This window comes from Opisthocomus hoazin, chromosome 4 (genome assembly GCF_030867145.1).
Source record: "Opisthocomus hoazin isolate bOpiHoa1 chromosome 4, bOpiHoa1.hap1, whole genome shotgun sequence".
In the NCBI taxonomy this organism is placed as follows: domain Eukaryota; kingdom Metazoa; phylum Chordata; class Aves; order Opisthocomiformes; family Opisthocomidae; genus Opisthocomus; species Opisthocomus hoazin.
In genome coordinates, this window is record NC_134417.1 from 33434357 (window position 1) to 33442002 (window position 7646).

Genomic DNA, 7646 nt, shown 5'->3' on the forward strand with positions numbered 1-7646 from the left:
ATGTCTCATTCAGAAGCAACGAGGATTGCAACTCTCCTACAGTAAAAAGCCTACAAATGATGGACTGTTGCAGTTACTCGCATTCATATCACAGAATCACAGAATGGTCGGGGTTGGAAGGGGCCTCTGTGGGTCACCCAGTCCAACCCCCCTGCTGAAGTAGGGTCACCCACAGCAGGCTGCACAGGACCTTGTCCAGGCGGGTCTTGAATATCTCCAGAGAAGGAGACTCCACAACCTCCCTGGGCAGCCTGGGCCAGGGCTCTGTCACCCTCAGAGTGAAGAAGTTCTTCCTCATGTTCAGATGGAACTTCCTCTGCTTCCATTCGTGCCCATTGCCCCTTGCCCTGTCACTGGGCACCACTGGAAAGAGTCTGGCCCCATCCTCCTGACACCCACCCTTCAGATATTTGTAAGCGTTTATTAGGTCCCCTCTCAGCCTTCTCTTCTCCAGGCTGAACAAGCCCAGCTCCCTCAGCCTCTCCTCGTAGGAGAGATGCTCCAGTCCCCTCATCATCCTCGTAGCCCTCCACTGGACTCTCTCCCGTAGCTCTTCATCTTTCTTGAACTGGGGAGCCCAGAACTGGACACAGTACTGCAGATGGGGCCTCACTAGGGCAGAGTAGAGGGGAAGGAGAACCTCCCTCGACCTGCTGGCCACGCTCCTCTTGATGCACCCCAGGATCCCGTTAGCTTTCTTGGCAGCCAGGGCATACTGCTGGCTCACGGTTTCCTGCGTGTGACAAAACCACCACCCTGTGAAAGCTGCCCCTTCTACTTTCTTTTTTTCTTTTAAGTCAGGTCTACATTAAGTGCACAGATGTACCCGCTAGCAGTATAGATTCCTGCCACGGTACAGTGCTGCGAACGCTGTTAGCAACAAACAGCACAGCTCCTATATATTTCATTCCAGACACCTAAATATTGACAAGGCGCACTTACTTCCACAGCCAGCACAAAAAAATGAGAACTTTCTCATTAAAGCCTAGAAAGGGATTAATACATGATTTTTCCGGTTCAACTACAAAATCTGAACTGCAACAGCCCTGACTGACAGCAAAGCATTATACCTCACAAAGAGTTAGTTCTGCCTAAATTCAGCATCATTTTCAGAAAATCTTCAATCAGTTTTAACCTATAATGAGTGACAGCAACAGGCATGCCTGGCACAGAAGTGAAAGTTTAACTTCAATTTTTAAAAGTTAAAATCGATGCACATCCCTAACAGCCACATTTAAGTCCTGCTTCTTGTTGATTTAGCTAGCACCATTAAGCTTCAAGCTAAGCTTGTGTTAGAACCCAACAAAATCCATTTAATTCATTTACTTAAGCATACACATTTTCATTTTTTACTACTCTTCTCAGTGATGGCACTCTAGCAAAGGTACACTTTCAGAGACAGAACTTTTCCGAAGTTATCTCTGAAAAAAGGTTCTTAAGAAAATGCAGAAATTTTCAAAAAGCATTTTCAACTGTACAGTGAAGTTTCTCCTTTGGCTACCCAGCAGCAAGCAGAACACTTGCCCATGACATTATTAACACGAAGAGCAAGATGGAAAGACCAGCAGCTAACAAAACAAGAACTACTTCCTACTACCCTCTTTTTGCCCCTTTGGATAAAACTTCCAGATGCCAGTTCCCACTGCTCTGAGACTAGAGGAGCTTGCAGATTTGCATATGAAGTTCAGTTGAAATTACAGCACAAAACAGGGTGAGCTAAGGTCACACCAGCAGCCTTACCTCTGAACTCTAATCCACATTAAGCTATTGTCCAACCTTCAACACACAGAGCAACAAACAGCCAAGTCAATGTCAGATGCAAATTAAAAATACAAACAAGAAGTTTCTGAGTCCAGTTACGGCTGAAATTGCATTAATAACCCAAATTCTTGAGGGTCCCTGCTGGAAATTTAAAAAAAATTAACTTCTGTCTACCTTGTATATTAATCATTCGAACACATCTGGGTCCCAGTAGCAAAATCACCAGCATCTCCATGAAAACAGGAGATGAGAAGCATGTCCATGTCTTCAAAAGACCAGTACATTACCAGAGCAGAGTGAGAAGCTGCTCACATTGCAAAAGCTTTCAACCATCACCATCCTCACCATCCTGTGTGTGAATAGTTTCCATTTCTCCTTCACATTAACACCAAGTTAGAGACACACAGCAACACTGACTAGAGCAAATCTAATGACACTTAAAGACAAGAAGCATTTTATATCACCTTTAGGTACTTCTAATTTAACGAAAAACAGAGGTCAATGGTATTGAACTGATATTTGAATCTAGCGCATAACTAAAAAGTCCTCAGAGAAAACGTATGTGATCATTTTTAGTCCTGTTGTCAAGCAATGCTTCATGCCTGCTAGGCCAAGCTACAGCAATGACACCTTCTGACGTAAAAACCAAAACAATCAAAAGGGGAAGGAAAGGAGATGCCACTAGTTTTTCCTGAGTTTTTGGAGGAACATCACATGAAAGTTGTACTGTTTATTCAAGAATCACAGAACCACAGAATGGTTTGGGTTGGAAGGGACCTTGAAGATCATCTGGTTGCAACCCCCCCTGCCATGGGCAGGGACGTCTTCCACCAGCCCAGGTTGCTCTGAGCCCCATCCAACCTGGCCTTGAGCACTGCCAGGGAGGGGGCAGCCACAGCTTCTCTGGGCAGCCTGGTCCTGTGACTCATCACCCTCACAGGACAGTTTCTTCCTTATGTCCAGTCTAAATCTACCCCCTTTCAGACGAAAACTGTTGCCCCTTATCACTGCAGTCCCTGGTAAAAAGTCTCTCTCCATCTTTCTTATAAGCCCCCTTTATACACTGAAAGGCCCCAATTAGGTCTCCCTGAAGCCTCCTCTTCTCTGGGCTGAACAGCCCCAACTCTCTCAGTCTGTCCTCATAGGAGAGGTGCTCCAGCCCTCGGATCATCTTTGTGGCCTCCTCTGGCCCCGCTCCAACAGGTCCATGTTTTCCCTGTGCTGAGGGCTCCAGAGCCGGACACAGCACTTGAGGTGGGGTCTCACCAGAGTGGAACAGACACTGAGAATCACCTCCCTCGACCCGCTGGCCACGCTGCTTTTTACAAGCCCAGGATACAACCAGCAAAGGAGGTAGGGCAATCCTGGGGATAAAGTACAAGAGCTACCACCTCTGGCAAAAATTTACATATGGCTCTATACCAGTTTCCTGAAGTGCAAACTGGAACGAGTATTTTCCAATTTTCACAGTAGCTTTCATTCATTTTTCCAAGGTTCACAGATGAAGAAGGATTTGAAAAACCTTACATTAACTGAAGTGGAATGCAACAAATGTTTGGTTTATTTAAAAATATACATTTCATTTATGAGAAGAGGTGAGGTGGCAACATGGCGCAGTTCACTGCTGTGGCATCACAGGTTCTTGCTTGTGAAAATTGTCAGAAAATCACCCACTGGGACAAGCACTGTTTCCTAAAACGGTGCTTTTCCCAGCAGCTATACTGCAACCGTTCCCTCATTAAACCTCACACGACTACTCATACTGGATAACACAACCAGTGTTTAAATCTGACAATGTCCCACCTCTGTAGTTGCGTTAAAGGCTACAGGTGACAGCACCACAGCAGGACACACCAGCTCAGGACAATTTTATTATCAAGTCATTTAGTCATGTCGGCAACAGGTCTGAACTGCATTGCTGCAGAACCATCAATAGCCAGTCTGAAGTCACTCTTCCACTGATATACCTACAACTCGCACAATAAAATAGCAAGTTACTTATGTAGACAAGCTTTCCATAATTTTCCAACCACTACATTTTCTTGCCTTTTCCTTACTGAAAAATCTCCTTTAACAAGTAAGGGAAACTCAGTGGTCTCTGTAACAAATTTAAAAAAATAGCAGTTTCACTTGGCAATCTATACAGGTTACAGCTTTTACCTAGGCCTCTAAATGTTGGTTCCAACCACCATTTCTTTACGTGAAGATTACCTTGAGAAATGCAGTAATTAAAATGTTTTTATCAGTTTACTCTTGCTAAAAAAACAATGCTGGCACCTAAGTAGTCAGTTTAAAGCAAGTTCATGGATTCCTAAAGCACATGCAGAGCTTCCAAGACCAAGGTCTCCACACTCTTCTTTCCTCCAAGCTGTGTGCAGCAGGAAGACCATACATACCTGCAGGCTGCCGGGACTGCCTGGGCACATCCCCCGGGCATGCCCACCCAAGTGGGACTTCCCTCCTGACCCAGCAGACAGACCCTGTTGGACAGCACAGGAAATACAGCAGCATGGCCGTGACGACACACCAGCAGCACCGATCTAGCCGCCTTACACTTTAATCTGATTCTGCCTTCGGCAAGTCAGAAAATCCTGGTTGAAAAGCGCAGGACGCACAACATCGGTACCCACCCGTAACAGGCTGACAACCTATTACTAGGACAACCCCCTCACTTCACATCCATGATACAAATTTTTGATGTTGAGAGTGGTATAAGTGCAAGTTGGGCATCTTTAAAGTGGTTTCACCCACTAGGAATTTAAAAGCCAAACAAACAAACAAAAAAAAACAACCAAAAAATCCCACCAAACTTCAACGACAAGGGAGAAGACTCCAAGTTTACTCAATTCACGCAACCACTGACACCCAGGATGTGACTCACGGTTAAGCTGGGCCCTACTGAATAATTGTGACTATACAAAACCAGGCATTACTTGAGAAACCCAGCAGATGAAAAGCAGCACCTGGAGATCTTAACATATAAATTGTAAGAAAACACTTTTTAAGCTGAATACCTGAGGTAACTTTCTCAAAGGACTCAGTGTTGTTTTCATAACAATACAGCTACAACGCAAGACCTTAGGCCAACAGTAAGAATAAGCTAAATTCAAAAAAGCCACCCCCGTATCAGTATCCAAATAAAGGTGTGCATCAATTTAGCTTAATTTAAATTATTTAAAGCAATGCAATTTTTTCATAACAGTTTAAGTAACAGGCCCAAGTCACAAGGCAAGTTCAAAGCAGTGCAAAAATGGACTAAGGTGGAAGAAAAATCATTTAGTTAAACCAATACAACTATTTTGTCAGCCGAGGAGCGGGGTGCATATGCATAATTTAGATGTCTAAACTAAGAAACTGTTCTCTATGTGATCCCTGTATAGACAATGGAAAAAGTTTCCTCCAGAGGAGTCATTCAGAGGAGCAGCCTAGTTCAGTTGCTCTGAGCTGTTGTTGAGTTACTAGGGTCTGAGTGCAGTCAGCTGCGAAAATAAGCGGCTGTTAACGCTGGCCACCAAACCTGGATTCTGGAGTCAGGTGTATCAGTTAGTCCCAAGACCAAATGTGCTCCCCACACCTCCATGGGACAACTACATCCAGTGTTCCAATCGCACCTCAAACACATGGCGATGATACGACTCGGGAACGTAACCAATCCTCAGAACCAAAGCAGCTGAGAAAGATGTACAGTAACAAGTCGGATGCCAAATGCTGAGAAGCAAGAGAAGTCGCAACGCGGGGGGAAAAGACTTCTATCCAGTAGACTCATCAGCAGAGACATAAAGGGGCAACGCAACACAGACACCCAACCGTCAACACACAACATCGCAACAGTTCACTGTGAGCATCTCTGGAGTAAAAACTAAGTACTATGGTACCTATGAAGTCGGTACTACTTCTCCAAAGAGGACGCATCCCCAGCACACTCCGTGTGACCTAAGTACCAATGCACAGCATTTGGCCAAAATCAAATCACCTGGCCAGTAGGTATCTCTGGTCCCCACGGACCACTCCTCCCAGTCCTGCCAAAAGGACGCCCAAGACAGTCAATCTTCCCAGAGTACCACCAGTGTACGTGCGTGTATTGGAGGGGAGGTATATGATTATATACGAACATATACACGGGGGAAAGGTTGTTGAGGAAGTTGGTAACAAAGCAAATGAAAACAAAATAAGGTAAAACGAGTAAGGAAGCTGCATCCTCTCAGTGCTGACTGACAAGCACGCAGATAACCTAGGGTTAAATTCCTTTCTCCTCAGAGGCACAGCTGGAGGATTTAAATACAAAGTGGGGGAGACAGCAGGGCAGCCTACAATGGAAAGGAGAATGTGGAAAGGAGAGAGTATTAGGTGAGATCCCAAGGAAGGTTTTAATGACAGGAAAATAAGATCAGAAGGGCAAAAAAACACGGTGAAGGAAATAATTACTGGGAGGAAGAAAACTGAACAGGGGAAGGTAATCGGGGGATAACAATGGTGACGGAATATAACTTGAAGAGGAAGTAAGAAGGATGGGAAAAGGATCCCAGTAAGGACACAGCTTTCAGCGGCAGAGTTACTGGGAAACAAACGTGGTGATTATTTGCAACGACAAAGAACCGCAGGACCAGTCACCTGGATGGAGGCAACAAACGCACAAATGGATACGAGGTGACGGGGGCACCTTCTCCGGTAAGGTGAGCAGGGGCAGCCTGGTGCGTGCAGCCCTTGCCTGCGACAGAAACCTGGAGCAGACAACGAGGAGGAGCCGTGGGAAACGCTGTCCCCCAGCAGCCACAACGGCACTGGGGACACCGGGGAGTTTCTCTGGGCACGACCGCACCGCTCCCAGGGGGACCCCAGGGCTCTGGGGACGGCTCGGGAGAAGATGGGGAGCAGGGGCAGCAGAGGGGAGGGCAGCGGGGGTGCAGACCCGGCGAGGGGAGGGACGAACGCCCGTGGGCAGAGGCCCGGGGCCGACGGGGCAGAGCGGGGGCGCGGGAGGCCGGGCCCGAGGTCGAAGAGCCTGCGGGGCCGGAGGGAGAAGCGGGGGCAGACGGCGGGGCAGCCCCGGCCAGGCGTGGGCCCGGCCCCGGGGGAGCGCAGGGAGGCGGAAGGGAGGCCCGGGCCGGGGAGGGAGCGGGCCGGCCGGCGGGGCCGGGGCAAGCGGCGGGGCGCGCTCCCGCGGCCCAGCGGGGCCGATGCGTTCCGAGTAAGCAGTTCGGGGCCTCGCCGCTCCGGCCCGGCCCGCGGCTCCCGGGCCCGGATCTGCGAGCGGGCCGGGCAGCGGCTCCCGCCGCCTCCCTCGCCCCGGAGCCAGGTGCGCGCCCGGGAGAAGAAAGGCGGGCGGGCGGGCGGGCCGGGCCCGGTCTCCCCTGCCGCCTTCCCCCGCTCCCCGCAGCGTGACTCAGGGCCGGGCCCCGCTCCCCGCGGCCTCAGCGCCGCGGAGCCGCCGCCGCCTCCCCCCGGGCCGGGCCTGGCTGCGACACAACGCCGCGGCCTCCCCACACTCACCAGCATCGCGCGTCCCGCAGAGTCAGGCCGCGTCCGCCCGCCCCTTCCGCCTCCGCCGGGCCGCATCCGCCACCGCCTCCCCCCGGAGAGCGCCGAGGCGAGGCCCCGCCCCGCCCGGCCCACGGCGGTGGGCGCTGCGCCGTGGGGTGACCCGGGCACGGCCGCCGCCTGGGCCGCTCCCCGCCGGGGCTGGGGCAGGCCGCGGCCTGGCGGGGGCTTAGCGGGGCGGGGGAGGGCTCGGCCCCGTCACGGAGCCATCTCCTCGGCCGCCAGACCCCGGCCCCGCCCGAGGGATCATCGCGCCGACCTCCCCCCTCGTTAGGCCGGTGGTGGAGGAGCTGTCGGCTGTGTCCCGGGATGGACATGGCTGGGAATCTTTCAGGGGGAGAAACGGG

At 50.5% G+C, this 7646-nt stretch overlaps 1 protein-coding gene across 1 annotated transcript in view; it reads right to left on the minus strand.

Moving 5' to 3' along the window:
* Positions 1–7326, minus strand: part of CUL1 (cullin 1) — a 55869-nt gene extending 48543 nt beyond the window's left edge. The window contains exon 1 of the mRNA XM_075418548.1: positions 7252–7326. The gene's annotated coding sequence lies outside the window, so the exon portion shown is untranslated. The remainder of the gene's footprint in view (positions 1–7251) is intronic.
* Positions 7327–7646: the final 320 nt, after the last annotated feature.